Here is a 15,861-nt window from a genome sequence, read left to right on the forward strand (position 1 = left end):
ACCGGCCTGGTTCGGACTCCATCTTAGATTTCTAGAAACACGTCGAACATTATTCGATGATGAAAAGGGATGTTGTACTTCAATAAATAACAACAACTTGTGGCAACGAATAGTTAAATATTACAAAGAAATTTAAGGAGAGTAAAATATTTTTAGGTCATCCAATTGAATGTAATTTTTAAATTTAATAAGTTTCATACTATTAACAATTCATAAACTGTTACAATACTTTCAGAAATTAATATAAAAGGATTAAAGTTTTAAGGAAGAGGAAGAAGTTGTAATCACTTACGTTTTATTTAATCTTGATGATCATTATGTGTATAATATGGATAACATATATAAAAAGCGTATTGCAATATTTTTTCTTTCAGGATAAAAAATAAAGGTATATATTGTCCCCCTAGGACAGTTTTTCTCAACAGATATGTCGCGACACACTTGTGTGTCACGCAGTCCCCTAAGATGTGTCGCGAAATTTTTGAATTTAAAAATTATGAAAAATTTAATAATTAATTAAAATCGAGACAGACTGTACCAGTCAACACATTCAGCGGTAGCAATACTGCTCAGTGCTATATAGAGGCATTATAAAAACTAATGGTTTCACTATTATAATATATTATTATTATTATTATTATTATTATTATTATTATTATTATTATTATTATTATTATTTATAATAAAAATATCAAATAAGTGTGTCACAATATCCTGAAAGTACAGTAAAGTGTGTCGTCTGTCAAAAAAGGTTGAGAACCACAGCTCAAGAACATAGTGAGAAAGGAAAACTTAGCACCCTGTTCCCCTGCTGCAGCGCTACCAGCAACAACTTTAAGAAACTAATGATTGTTAGTAACTGACAGGGTAACTAACTACTACCCATCTTTACTTAGAACTTAATTAAATTTGAAGACAGTGAAAATTCTATGAAGTCAATATTCTAGAATCTGAGTTGCTTCCAATTTCTGTCTTCGCTACTGTTTACGGTAAATATATATATATAAAAAAACATAATTTAGGAAAAAAGAAACTATTTTTTACGAGGGATAAAATTAATGTAAAGTATTATGTCGTTTTTCTCTTTTATCTTGTTTTGCGTTCATCACACATTTCCTCGCTACATCTAATCCAAAGTCTCTGTTCGTGTCACGTAATTCCGTTATTTACCTTTTTTTCCGCTTGGTGTCAGCACATTCCAGTTCAAGATGGCTGCAAAGATGGGTACGGCAACTGTAGTGTAGTGTCTTTGGCGGTTTTTAACATTTTTGCTAGATCCTAATTGCATTATTTTTTCTTTATTTCTGCACAAAGAAATACATCGCAGATTCCTTACATTTTAAACGGGTGAGTAACATTTTTTTCTCCTCTCATTTTTTTAAAAAAGAAAATCAGTGTAAGTAACCCATGTTATTTTTGTCTATTGCATAGATTTTGTTTAGCCAAAACGCACCAGAGTTCTACCTATTTGATATTTTCTGAGAGTGACACCACAAATATATGTAATCAATAACAGAATAATACAAACTGAAAAGAACTAAATATTTTTCCATTTTTTCAGTTTTCCTGATGGGATAAAATCCATGAAAGAAACGTTGTAAAGTTTAAATATTTTTGTTCTTAAGTAACTAATTTTATCTAAATAATATCTAACATCGGTAAATACTAGTTAATGTATTTTACATTAGGGAGTTAACAACAGCAGAAACCTTACATTTTCACACAAATTTTTAGTAGATAATGTTGTCAAAACAACTCTTGTGTTGCATCGTTTCGTTTTCCTTGAAACAATTATGCTCTGTTTCATGCAAGTGTAACATCTAGTGTTCCTATAAACATTTATATTGTGCCTGTGTAATATTATACCTGTTTACGTTATCTAAACACAAGACTTAGCCTACAGTAATTATTAAGTAAAGACATAATTAATTCTCTAATAATAATATTTATTACATCAATGCTATTAAACAAACAGAAATAAAATACAGTACGGTATCCATATATTGAAAAATAAGGTACCGGTTCTGATTTCAACTTCACATTTCTAGGCAATTCGAAACAACAATTACTTTGTTACTGTTGTTCAAAGAACGTCATTACTGTATTCTCTTTCCTATTTAGAAGGTAAAATGTCATTTTTTGTTTGTGTACGTAGTTATGTCTATTTTCATGAGGAAAACAACTCCAACAGGGCTCTTGGCCCCATTTGAAATTTTATCTCTGTTTTTACGACGTTCCGTACAACGCAGTCGGCGCGATCAATATTCACCATGAGCCGCCGTCGCGCTTCCTATGTGGAGACACAACGTCTCATTTATACTTTGGTCGCTAGGTGGCAACAGTAGTAATTAATTTCCGAGAATGAATTGATTGTGAGAGGGAGAGGGGAAAAGAGGCGGATTTGTGTACGTTTTAAAGTCACAATCGAAGAAGTCACGTTTATGTGACTCTGAAGCATACGATAAGAGATCACTTAAATATAACGTCTTGTTTTGCTTCTGAAATCAGCATTATATTGGAAAAGAGGCACTTGTTTTCAGCACACGTTTTTGACATTTCGTTCCGTAGGGGTAACGAAAAACGAAACATAAAATAAATATAGAAGAAAAGAAAATATAGGCAAAACAGAAAGAAAACGTATCTTTTATCTGGGTGGGGGTTCTTTAACTTGATTTGTATCTTAGCTTTAAAGAAAAATGACGCTATTAAAAAATACTGTTACGGACGTGCAACGTTGAACATGGTCCTAAAGGCTAAGAGAGTTTTGTGTAAAGACATTGCAGATGAAGGCACATATATCACCTTCTCTCCCTCAGGAACCAATTATGCCACTGTAAGCTTGTTAACCTGCAATAGTGTCAATATTCAACTCGATTTCCTGAAAAATTGATGATTTTGAGTTGTGTTACTTAAAAAAAATAGCTATGATATATAACTCTTGCGTATTATTTAGTTCATCTGAATGAGGAGCTTATAACTTGTCTCCTGCGAATCAAAGGTAGCATGCGTAAAGAAGCAGAAGAATGAAATTTCACTTACTGTTTATTAACAGTTGTAAAAAAAGGAAAAAAAATACAATAGGAAACTAGTTCGGGAAATAAAAAAAGATTGACATTTTCATGTTTTCTTTTCCCATTTTATGAGCAATTTATAATTTATTATCAGTTAATTGGATGTCTATCTTTTGTTTCTGATTACATTTTCTTCTGTTTTATCCTTCAGTTATCCGGAAACAGATACGCTGTTTGATGGTAAAATAGTTATGTTACTTTCTTATATTTTGTTTGGTCCATAAAAAATTACCAAAATATATTATTTCTTAAAGAAATATACAGCTCGTTCGTGGCTAAACGGTTAGTGTAGGCACCTTTGGCGCAGGAGTCCCGGGTCCGATTTCGGCGGGAACTCACGTGCTTCGGATTCCACGTTAATCAGTAGGTTTCGTCTCATATAGCCTCGCTGCTGAAAGGGACGTTAAACTCAAAATCAACTCAATTCAAAGAAATATACTTTAAATAAAAGAAGTAGAACTTACTGTTTTCACCCAAAACGTATTCTTTCGCTGTACCTATTCCCAAAAACAGCTGATTTCAAAACAACATTTTCTGTATCCAGCAGGAAACAGAATTTCTACTGATGTTTGGTTGATAGTGAACGTTGAAAGTTGCTTTTTATTTTCTCTTGGTCTCTTTCCACATTATATATTGTAGTAATATACCCCTATAGAATGGCGTCTACAGAATTTTATCAAGGGAGTTCAAGCTCTCAATCTCTTACTTTTTTCAGGACACACGTGAGTTTTGTATATATATATATATATATCATAAGATAGTAAATGTATATTTTTCCATAAATTCTTATTTACGAGGCTTAAAATCCCGAAACTTCTATGGCGTGCGCAACTGTTCCTATATACAATATACTTGAAATACCCGTAAATAAACAACAATAATCTTCTATGAATGTTTAGGAATCATTACTTAAAGACCGTTGGACTATAAGAACATTAGTATTTAATTAAATATATTAATTTTTAGTAGTCCTCCCCGCTGGTCTAATAACTAGCGCGTGTGCCTTTGGTTTACATGGTCCCGTGTTCGGTTCTCGGTGACAGAGCACAAAAAGTAATTGTTATTTAAGTCTCATTTAACTTAAAGGGACGGATGATTATGAAATTAAACCATGGGACGTCAAACTTTGAGCTTAACCAAAGTAATAACAATCAAAACCATACAGAAGTTATATACTTCTATTCCATGTATATTCCACATAATTAACACTCACTGCCTATCAGGAGTAAAAGTAAATCTGAAAAGGTGGGGGAACGAAGGTAGCGGCATGACGTCACGCCGTTCCCCCTGCCTATCTTTGCCCGTTGTAATTTTTTAGTAACTGGGGGACGCCGTAGCTCTACATATTTTTTCGAGGTGTGGGGATGGCGCCCCCGCGTTCCCCCGCACTTTTGCCCCTGCTGCCTATATCATTAGAATCGCACTAGTTTAGGAATTCCTATTATGTTTCCTAATGTTCTATGCATCATTGTTGTCAGGGGGTAATGAATATTGTCACATGTCAATTTGAAGAATTTCAGTTTGGTTGGTTATTTTGGTAGTTATTGGTGCAGCCCCCAGACAATCCTGGATCCGGCCCTGCATATATATATATATATATATATATATATATATATATATATATATATATATCGTCCCATGTAAGACTAAAATGACCCATTACAAAAATTAGGTTAATTGAATAATAGTACATGATGCACCAAGCACTTTGAAGTTTAGAATGCATTTACAATATACAATATGAGGTAAAAGGTAGCTTGAGTTTGGAAAGGCAATTGTAAAATAATAAACATACATTATGAAGGTAATAACAATTAATAAATCAGAAATAAGTTGAAAATAACGTCAAATGTGTGTTTGTGGTGATAAGATACTCCAAAATGAAATGTCACATAACTCTTTTCCTATTAAAAAAAATATGGAGCTAAATCCAATATGCCAGACTTCAAGATGGCTACCATTGTAGTACTTCACAGTAAATGGCCTCATTATCGTTATCCAAGATATGGTGTCACTTTCTCTAATTGTTCCAAACTTACAAAGCATCTTTGCATCTTATTGAATATAGTAATTGCATTCAAAACTTGGGGTCGGTTTGTACACCATTTAATATTATTCAGTTGAGCTAATTTTTCTAATATATTATTTTGATCTGATTCGGAACCGTTTCAGGGGTGCGAAACTCAAAAGAACTCGTGAATTGAAAACTATGGACCAACCTAATATATATCTATATCAATATCTATCTATCTATCTTACTATACCTATATATATATATATATATATGTATATATACAAAATAACTCAAATTATAAGGGAACAAGAACGTTTTTCGGAAAATTTTCAAGCGTTTCTTTTGTTATTTCAATTTTTTTGGTAGTATTGAAACCAAATTTACACCAAAGGAAAGCGCACCAAATTTTAATTATAAGGAAGTAAAGGTTGCACTTGTACTCCAAAATTACAATGTGTATGAATAATTATTATTTTCCACTTCGTTAAATTCAACTTACTACCTTTTTTGTTTCTGCAATTTTTTACATCATATTGTTTTCCTTAGGAACTGTTGAACAATAAACACAATATCTGTATCTCTTTGAAATATGGTAGAATATGGCTCTCTTCTTCTTTTTAATTGTCTCTGAGGCAGTGTTGCGGAGTTTTTTTTTTTTTTTGGTTAGGAAATTCTGTAAATTTCCTTTTGTTATTTCACTGTTTTTGGGAGTGTACAATCTAGACTTCTGATCAAGACAAGTATACTTAAAGTAACTCAAATGATGTGCAAGTCGTCTTTTTATTTTAATTAGGAGTTGGGTTACGTATATGCGTCTTAGTCAAAGTCTACGATTTTGTCACATAACGAAAATCTTCTAAAAGGTGGACGATTTAAATATTTTTTTCTCAACCGAACTAATGGCGGTAGGGTTGCGAAAATTTGCATGAGCATTTATTTAACAGTCTTCAAAGAAAGGGGGAAGTTCTCAATTTGACTCGTTAATATATATAATTTGCGTGATTCTTTTCTTGTTTGAATGAGTATTCTTACCTGGTGACCCATAAAAAATTCATAATATAGCAAGTCTTCGGATCTAGACCATAAAACCCCTGAATAGATGATAGTCCTAATACTGTGTGTGGGATTTCAGTGTTAAAGCGCTTACCTCTAGTACATAGGGTCCCTGGTTCGATTCCCGACTAAATTAGTCTATGGGAGACAACATCATATCAGGGGATTTTCTCGGGATACTCCTGTTTTCTCCCACATTCTCATTCCACCAATTCTTCCATCATCATTCATTTGCCTAAATTACCCGTCTCCCTTAGCCTAAAGGGCATAAACATGGGACGTTATACTGAAAGATTGCATTTCATATTGCATCCCACATAGGCCTATTACTATAGGACATTGACGTCTTTCTAGTTTTTAACTTAGTACTGAATATTGTGCAGAAGGAAAAGGTGCAATATTTAGTTTGGTGGATTTTTAAAAATATTATTTTAAATGTAAAAATACCAAATTAAAAGTAATTGCTTTCTCTTTCTTTTAGGTAGCTTGTCGTTAGTACACTATACAATGAATTCGTTCATTTTACTCAAGCGATTACTTAAACTAATTACCTGAGATGTTCAGACTAGCGAAACCCGACTCCCGGGCTCTATCAGATTCGAATTCAATAAATAAGCAAGAACACGAGCATAAGTTTTGTAAGTGTATAGCGAGTTCTAGGGGCGGAATTTTAGCGAATCCGGGTCTCAATGAAACTAGTGAGCGCGATTATAGGCGAGTGCTAGCAGCATGGAGAATAGTGAGCCCAAGTTCTTATCGCATACTAGATCAATACAGTTAATTAGCATGAATGTTGTTGAGAATAGAGAGCTCGAATGCGTACCAAGATAAGTTAACGGAACCTCGTTGATAATAGTGAGCGCGAGGTTCAATGAAGATACTGAGCATGAATACTAGTGTAGGTGAGCCCCATTGAGGATAACGGTCCCGAGCTCAAGGGAGTTCAAGTCTGCGATAGCTTGAGTTTATTGAGCTTAGTGAGATCGACTCCATTGAGGATAGTTTCTCTGAGCCTGGGCGAGCCAGAGTAACCCCGATTACAAAATAGCCATCTCTGCTAAGTACTAACGAGAATCGACACTGCAACACAAGATACACAGAATACGTACTTTGATAAATTGTAAATCCCTAAGGTTACAAACTAGATCAGTACACTCATTTAGTAAGGATAATTAATTTGATTAGCAATTAGATGAATATTCCTTTGGGAGTTTTCTTTCCACTGTTAATTTCACTGATAATTGCATTTCTATAATATTTGAAGTGAAATATTGTCAAAGGAACATTACAGCAGGATTTGCCTTTCCTTATTCGGAAGTTAGCGTAAACCTGACATATCTGTATATAAATCCACGTGTAGTAGTGCTTTAGGAGTTAGCCCATAGTTGCAATTACATAAGATCGAGTTTTGAATATTTGATAATAAATTTTCGTTGTCTATTTACTACATTTTCAAAGACTTCAGTTAAATATTAGTTAACAGAAATATGCTCACAATTGAAATAGGAAGGAAGGAAAGGGGAAAAAAGCCAGGATTTTTCTATTATAGCATCAGTGAAAGTCAGCTGCATTTACTGTCTTACTGAAAAACTGAAATTATTGAAAATAAAATAGGAAAAAAATCAGGAAAAAAGAAAACTCACAGTGATTATTTCACTGCATTACTACTACTTCTGAAACTCATTAAGGTGAAAACCATCTGAAGACGATTACTGATAAAACAAATTTCGTATATAAACTTGTTTCCCTCGGTAATCACATTACAGGCAAACAAGTTTGAGAAGAGATAAGCTTTTCTTCCTGTATTATCTCATTGTAAATGAATTCGGACAAAGATAGGCTGGAGATCGGACGGTGGGTACATACCGTAATTCGCTAGTTTAGAGCGTTCACCTCTGGTGTTGGGGTCCCTCGTTTGATTTAAGTCAGCGCATGTTAACTTTGTAGTGGACAAACCCATGCGCGTAGGTTCTCCCAGAATTCTCTCGTTTCCTCCCACTTATCTCATTCCACTATATAATTTCTCTCAGACTCGATGCATAATTATAAGACGTTAAACAAAAACAGAAAACATTTTCATTTTAATCTCTCTTGTTCCATATTGCTGTTGGTTTTAGTTAATAGATTCCTACTTAGTTATTCTTGGCTGATGCATTGTTAATTTGTGGTTATTTTGGTACGCTTCTGTCCGATGTAGAGTAGCGCACTCCGAACCGATGATAGAATCGATTGACACTGAGAATCACAAGGTAATAACAAAATAAAATTAGAAGGAATGTTCATATCCGAGTTTCATCGGAACCCTTATACTACTACTACTACTACTACTACTACTACTACTACTACTACTACTACTACTACTACTACTACTAATATATTATTATTATTATTATTATTATTATTATTATTATTATTATTATTATTATTATAATTATTATTATTATTATTATTATTATTATTACTAATAATAACAAATCTTTTGAAGTAAAGCGAGAAAAATTCTTGAATTAAGATTCAATTCAAAGAAAAGCTTATTACAAATTTTCCAAACACATGCAACATTTACAGCCCATTTCTCTTTCCATGTGATATCTAATAAGACATTCAAAGCTACAACTTTGGTGTATTCATCTTGTTGGCTTTCTTTCTCATCAGAAGTAGAATTGGAATAAATAATCCATTTCTCTTTAAGACGCGAAAAAGATGTTTCTATATGTTGGGAAACATTGTTTGGTTTCTTTTGCTTCACATAATGCCAATAAACCCAACACTGTTAGAAACTTAGAGGTACGGTATTTTGTCTTTAACTTTTGCAAACAATATTTACATGTATATGTCAAATTTAAATCATCCAATTGCATTTCTTAGAACCTTCCTCTTCGTAACTATATCATCATTAATATTCTGTGATTATTGGTACGTCACCTGGCGCAAACTAAAAGATGTCATCCTCTACGGTCCTAAGCTAACCTCTTCAACCTGATTTTCTGTTTATCTGTACGAGATTTTCTGTTTCAACACTTTCACGGGGGTTAAAAACAGGAAGAACAAGAATTATATGAGTGATCCAAAAAGATGGATCAAAAGGTTGCGATTTTAGCCAAGAATTTTAGGAGTGATCCAAGAAAGTGCATCAAAAGATTGCTATCTTGGCCTATAATTAGTTTTTGAATCAGAGGCCACAAAATTTTTGTACGGTCCCTAAATCGAGTTTTCTTATTCTCTACGGAATAAGCACATCATAGTGAGTTAAGTGACAGTTTGGGTTTGGCTACACTATATGTAGTTTTCCAGATATAAGTCCTACAAGAAAATTTTTGATTGAAATATATTGGATCCTATGATCCAAAGAGAATAGGAACATTAAGGAATAAAAGTGGAAAGGACTTACCAAGGAAAGAGCTATGTTGTATGAAAACACATGATACAAACTAAAATATGGCGGAGTCAGTTTGTGCACCTTTCTTGTTCCTTGTTATAAATAATTGGTATAATGAGGCTAAAAGCAATTTAAGTTCCGATAAACCTGAAACCAGACCCGTAGCCAGCCCAAAAATGTAGGGGGGGGGCGGTTGAAGTTACGGGGGGCCCGATCCAACCATATTATAGTTCGTCACCATATTATAGTTCATTTGCAAGCCTACCGTGAAAAGTTTGGGGGTCAGCAAAAATTTAGGGGGGCGGCCCCCTAGACCTCCTGGATACGGGCTTGCCTGAAACTTACATAAAATATTAAAAAAAAATGGGTTGGATTGTTTATTTTTCCCAGATTGATAACTGCATTAAATAGAATCTATACACAATACGGTTTTCATACAGCCTTAAGGCCCCCCAAAACTTTGGAAAATAACATTACTCAATTTAAGAATATTATAGGGATACCTATGATAAATAAGGGGATATATGAAATAAAATGCAGTTGTTGAGAGAGTTATATAGGCAAAATGAAAATAAATCTAAAAGTTCGAGTAAACAAGCATATTTGGGATTCTAAACCGTGTCAGATTTATCGAAACATTTACAAGAAATACAACGAAGGGTAGTAGATTCAAAAGTTTTATTTGAAGCTAGAAATGAATGAATAGTTGTATTTGCATCCCTGGTTTTTTAAAATTTATTTATTCATTAAAAAAAAACTAAATTAAATTTAGACAAGGGATGGTTGAGTAATGAATGGAAGGCGGTAATTACAAAATTATCACATTGGCATGACAATAAAAATAATAACATGAGTTGTCAACCTCACAACAAGGAACAAGAAAAGCGCAAAAATTGATTGCATCATATTTTAGTTTGCTTCATCTTCATCTGTTGATCGCTGACGTACTTGCAAACGTATTTCCGGACAATACAGCTCTCCCTTGGTAAGTCCATTCCACTTTTATTCCTTGATATTTCTATTGTTTCTCTTCCTGTTTTTAACCTCCGTGACCAAGAATCCAGGGGGGAGTCGAAAGCTTGGAAGTTTAAAGGAAATTAAGGAATTACAGAAATCTGTCAGCAGAATGACAATTTATCTTTTTTTAATTACTTTTAATATTTCTAATGTATTTCCCTACTTTTCCCAGCACTTGCTTAATTTTCTGTTTTACCACATCTGTCTTAATCTACTCTTTTACGTTATGGTAGTAAAGGTCGATTTGGGTGCGTGTGTATTTTTTCGTAACTGTTTACTCAAAAGGTTCGCAAAATATAAGTTTATTCTTCCTAAATTGCTTCTTTTTCTATCTCTATATTTACTTCAATGCATTTCAGTTCGCACTTCATGTTCTCAAACATTAAAGGTGACGAAGGCTAGTTACTTGTACGGGCCCCTCACCCCATAATTCTGTATTTTATACAAATATCTTCTGTCCAATATACGTTTGAGGATTGCTTCTATGATACAACCTATCAACGATAAATATCACCGAAGTTATGTCATTGACAGTGAGACACGTCTACTTATTTATCAAAAAAAAAAAAAAAAAAAAAACTTCTACTGCCTACTGTAGAGACAACTCGACTACACACATCAATTAACTGCTGGTTTTAATCAGCAAATCGAATTTCAAAATGAGAACAATCGCTGTGTTACCAGCTCTAATTTTCCAAAGCATTACTCAATTTGCCCCACTACTTACTTCACTCCTTATAACACTATGTTTAGGCAGATTCAAACAAACATTATGCTGAATTTTGTTTAAAAAATATGAATATGTATTTTCGAAAAAGTTGTAGCAGCAACAGTAACCACTGTACTTACATGATGGAGGCTATACATTTGATACAGAACCCTATACATTTGATTTAACCCTTTGGTACAGAACTTTTTCTCCAATATTATTAGGAGCTCCTTTTTTAAATCTCAAATAGATATTTAGAAAATTTTGTTTACACTATCTTCATTAACATTTCGATTTAAAACTACTTACGCTTTAAGGTACATTAATAAAAACATCGTATTTTTAAAGAATTGTTTCTTATGTTGAAATGTGGAATACCGCAAAAAACAGCTAGATTAATTAAAGGAGCAGTTCGACTTAGAAATGCATTTTTTACAATTTATTTCCGTTTGTAGATGGTGTTTGTTTGATCGCGATACGTTCAGTCGTTAGCGAGTAACAGAGGAAGAAAGATTTTGTGATGACGTCATAGGTGGGCAAGAAGCGAGAGCAGGCTTACATACTACACAGCGCCAAGCATTTCGTTTGTAAGAGGTGCAGTGGCACGTTCTAAGTGCGGTTTCCTTTTCCAGAACTGATTGCAAAGACTTACAAATATCATCTGCATGTAGAAAATGATATCTGATGGTAGGCTGTACAAACGTTTTTATAATATTATAGAACGTATCCTATAAAGCATGAGTTCAGCGTTTCAAAATAAAACATCGAAACCAATATGTAAATAGATGGTGGACTAGATTGCTGCAACACCTAAGTACCTTTTCTTTAATCCTTCTACCGCTTCCCAAACATAAGTATGTTCATTTTCACGTTTTGTTGCAATTTTTAACGCTGACCCTATAATTTTGTGCTTCAAGGTATGTACAGGAGCGTAACATATGAGGCAAAAATGAAATAACATCTGTAAAGTTTGCCAGAATACGAAAAACACTTCACCGGTTAAATTTCTTTTATTCTCATAGCTGTCCGCGGAACAACTCTCATCACCCATTTCATCATCATTGTCACATGATACAGAGAAATTAAACGATGGATCAATGTCTTGAGGAACAGTCATCGTCACTGATTCCTTCTACAAGCCGGTATATTTCACTCCCTAATTCACATTGAATAACTTATTTCTAAAGCAGTATCTTCAGAATCATGAGTGACATCGTCTCTATTACCCTCTAATGCCTCGTCTTGACTACAACCATCAATTGCGTCTTGTACGATATTTGTACGTTGGTAACTGGACATAGATCGGTGCTTATTCAATGGCTCGGATTTTAAACCTTTCAATAATATACTTGGAACAGCATTCTTTCTCAGTTTGCGTGTAAATAATTCTCCTGGCATAAGCCAGAAGTGGATCTAGACGGTAAAAACTCAGGGGGGGGGGAGTCAAAACCCAGACTATGATAGGTATATCATTTTTACTAAAAACTTTCAACAATATCTAAATAATAGCTTAAATCAATTTTGTCACTCAAAAACTGGGGGGCCTAGGCCCCCGGCCCCAGCCTAGATCCGCCACTGGCATTAACTTTTCTTTCAACAAACTTGACTTCTCGAAGACAGGCTCTTCAAGATGTTTGGAACACGAGTGATTTTATTTGGTACATTTTTTCCAATTGATTTTCTTGGGTCATAATTTATATCAATCTGGTGATTTCTCACGACTTAGAAATGTAAGAAAAGATACTTTACGTCCTCAGCTTCAATTGCACAAGAATTACAACCGAAAACACAGCAGGTGTTGCATTTCTACTTCACTTCACAGACACAGCACCCGCTGTACTAACACGTGTTTTCTACTTCACACTAGTGTTTCTTTCAGAAAAAATATCCGGGGGGGGGGGGGGAAGCGACACTTAGTATTCGGAGAGGCACATTATTTTTACACAGTACTATTATATTTATTACTATTTTGGTCTCCTCCGGGGGAATCTCGCAGAGCTCCGGGAGACAGTGCCACTCTAAAAACATGTCTGGACGAAACACTGTTTCACACAACAAACGTAATTACTGCTCTCTCTCTACTCTTTTTTTTTATACTAATGCTATAGGAAAAACAACTAACAAAAACTTCCCTCAAGAATTCAACACAGAGCAAGACTGCTAACAAATCCAAAATATAATCTATTAAATCCAATGCACTATTAAAGGTTTATCAGCTGCGTACAAGGGAATGGTTGCTGACTCACATTGAGTTTCTCGCGTATCCCACCCAGACGTCACCATTTACGATTCATCAAAAACAAATGCCTGTAGAAGCTGAACAAGACGGCCTATCAAGATATAAAGAAATACGGGTCTCTTGTTTTTTGTTTCTCTTTCTATTGCACCAAACTTGTTTTTAACTCGAACTGCTCCTTTAAGATATGTTTAAATGCATCCCAAAGTAGAGTCTCAGTAGGAAAATTCTTGTCCACGAACTTTCGTCAAGAATACCTGAAGCAAGGAGTTGCATTGTCGCCATTATTGTTCTACTTTATTCTGGAAGGGAAAATTAAAAAACAGCAACCAGGGCCTAAAGCTGAGTGGTATTAATCAGGTTATGGCATATGCTGATGATGTAAATATAATAGGGGATGATAGGAGAACAATAGAATGAAATGCAGAGATCTTATTAAACGCTTGCAGGGCCATGGGCTTAAAAATAAATGCAGAGAAAACGTGGAATAAGTACATGGAAGTTCGTCGGGATAGTAATATTGCAAATTATGGATCCATTAAAATATAAAATACACATTTTCGACAAAGTAGGTACTTTCAAATGTCTAGGATCAGTATGGACAGACCTAAGCCATATTCACGGAGAAGTTAACTGTCGCCTAAAAACTAGGAATTCATGTTATTATTCAGTTGAAAATCCTTTGTTGTAGCGAATTCTAATAATATATATATATATATATAAACGATAATCATGCCTGTTATAGTTGCGAAACATGGTCGCTTACTCTGAGGGAAGAACGTAGACTAAAAGTGTCCTGAGAAAGTTTGAGAACAGTATCCTGAGACGAATATTCAGTCTCAAGAAGAACGGAATAAGAAATGGCGGAAACTGCATAGTTTATACCGTTTACCGAACATTGTTAGGGTCATCAAGTCTTGGAAGCTAAAATGGACATATGATGTGGCCAGAATGAAAGAAAGTAAGAATGCTTTCAAAGTTTTAACTGGACGTCCAATCGGAAAACGGCCATGAGGAAGATGGGAGGACAATATTAAGACATATCTTGCAGAAATAGTAATACAAAGAAGAAACTGGATCCAGTTGGCTAAGGGCAGAAATCGATCGAGAACTTTTGTGAACGCTGCATATAACCTCCAGGTTTCATAGGTCATAAAGTTAGAGTTTGTTTCTTATGTTGTATTGCGTACAAATTGTAGTAAACAATACATAAGCAAATGTATTAAATACATATGGAGGTTAAATACAGGTACCGTTCATTTCATGAGACGTAAGTGCTAGTCATCCATCTATCTCCTTTCAGAGAAACAAGGTATATTATCTCTTACTTACCCCATAACGGTAATATTTCCAAATTATTAATTACTACATGTATTTTAGGATAAATAGAATAAAGAAAAAGCTACAGAGAATCTTAAATAATAAACAAGAAAGCTCTCATAGTGTGTTTTCATGGTCAACGACACACTACATTTAAAGAATTGTCATTTAGTGTTACACTTCATGGTGGAAATAATGGCTGATTATTTGTTTGGTTTTCCTTATTTATTAAATGTGTATTTATAAAACCAAATTGACACTAGAAGTAGGGCCTACGCATACACATACATATGTAATTAATTAGTTACTGAAAAGATATAAAACAAGAAATTTTTACTTCCTACAAAGAGCTGTTGACAAGCAACGTACTTGTCTCATCCACATCAAGCGAATACCGGAATGGTAAAGTGAAGTAAGGCTAGGGTTTGTGTTCAAACATGACACAACATTCTAATAAATTCTAAGTATGTTTTATGTAAAATATTATCCATAAACATATCTCTAAAATTAAGAAATCAATTATCGCTCTTGCCAATGTTAAAAGTGTCCATTCTTAGATATTACTAATTGCCCTTTTTATATTAAACTTGAGGACGCTGAATCTAATGGAACTGTTTTTAAGCATATCTGTCCAAACTTTGAGATATTTTTCTCGTGACTTGTATGTATGATATTTTCCTTCTTCTCCTCACACATGTTTACAACTGACCAGTAGTCTTTATAAACTACTGTTTCTCTCTCTTGAATAACTGCAACAACCACCTCCTGAAGTTTAAGTGATACAATACAACTTTAAGAAAACGTAGAAAAAATTACATTCCACAAGATTGTACGTATTATACTATGGCATATCTGTCACATTTATTCTAAAATGGACTTTTTTTTTACCTAATTTTTAAATAACTTGTTCTATGGAGTGCATCTCAATTTTATAAATAAATATATTACTACTTCAACTACTACAACCAAATCGTCGTTCTGTATGAAAAAAAAATAAAGCGTCGTTTACCCGCTGCATCAAGAGTATTAAAACTAAATTTTTAGTGAAATTTTGTAATGCTA

General features: G+C 33.9%; 1 protein-coding gene across 1 annotated transcript in view; it reads left to right on the forward strand.

Moving 5' to 3' along the window:
* The first annotated feature begins 1,208 nt into the window (after positions 1-1,208).
* Positions 1,209-15,861, forward strand: part of LOC145668447 (uncharacterized) — a 75,351-nt gene continuing 60,698 nt past the window's right edge. Inside the window, exon 1 of the mRNA XM_081736324.1 lies at positions 1,209-1,347. The gene's annotated coding sequence lies outside the window, so the exon portion shown is untranslated. The remainder of the gene's footprint in view (positions 1,348-15,861) is intronic.

This window comes from Thermobia domestica, chromosome 13, assembly GCF_964235325.1.
Source record: "Thermobia domestica chromosome 13, izTheDome1.hap1.1, whole genome shotgun sequence".
Lineage (NCBI taxonomy): Eukaryota > Metazoa > Arthropoda > Insecta > Zygentoma > Lepismatidae > Thermobia > Thermobia domestica.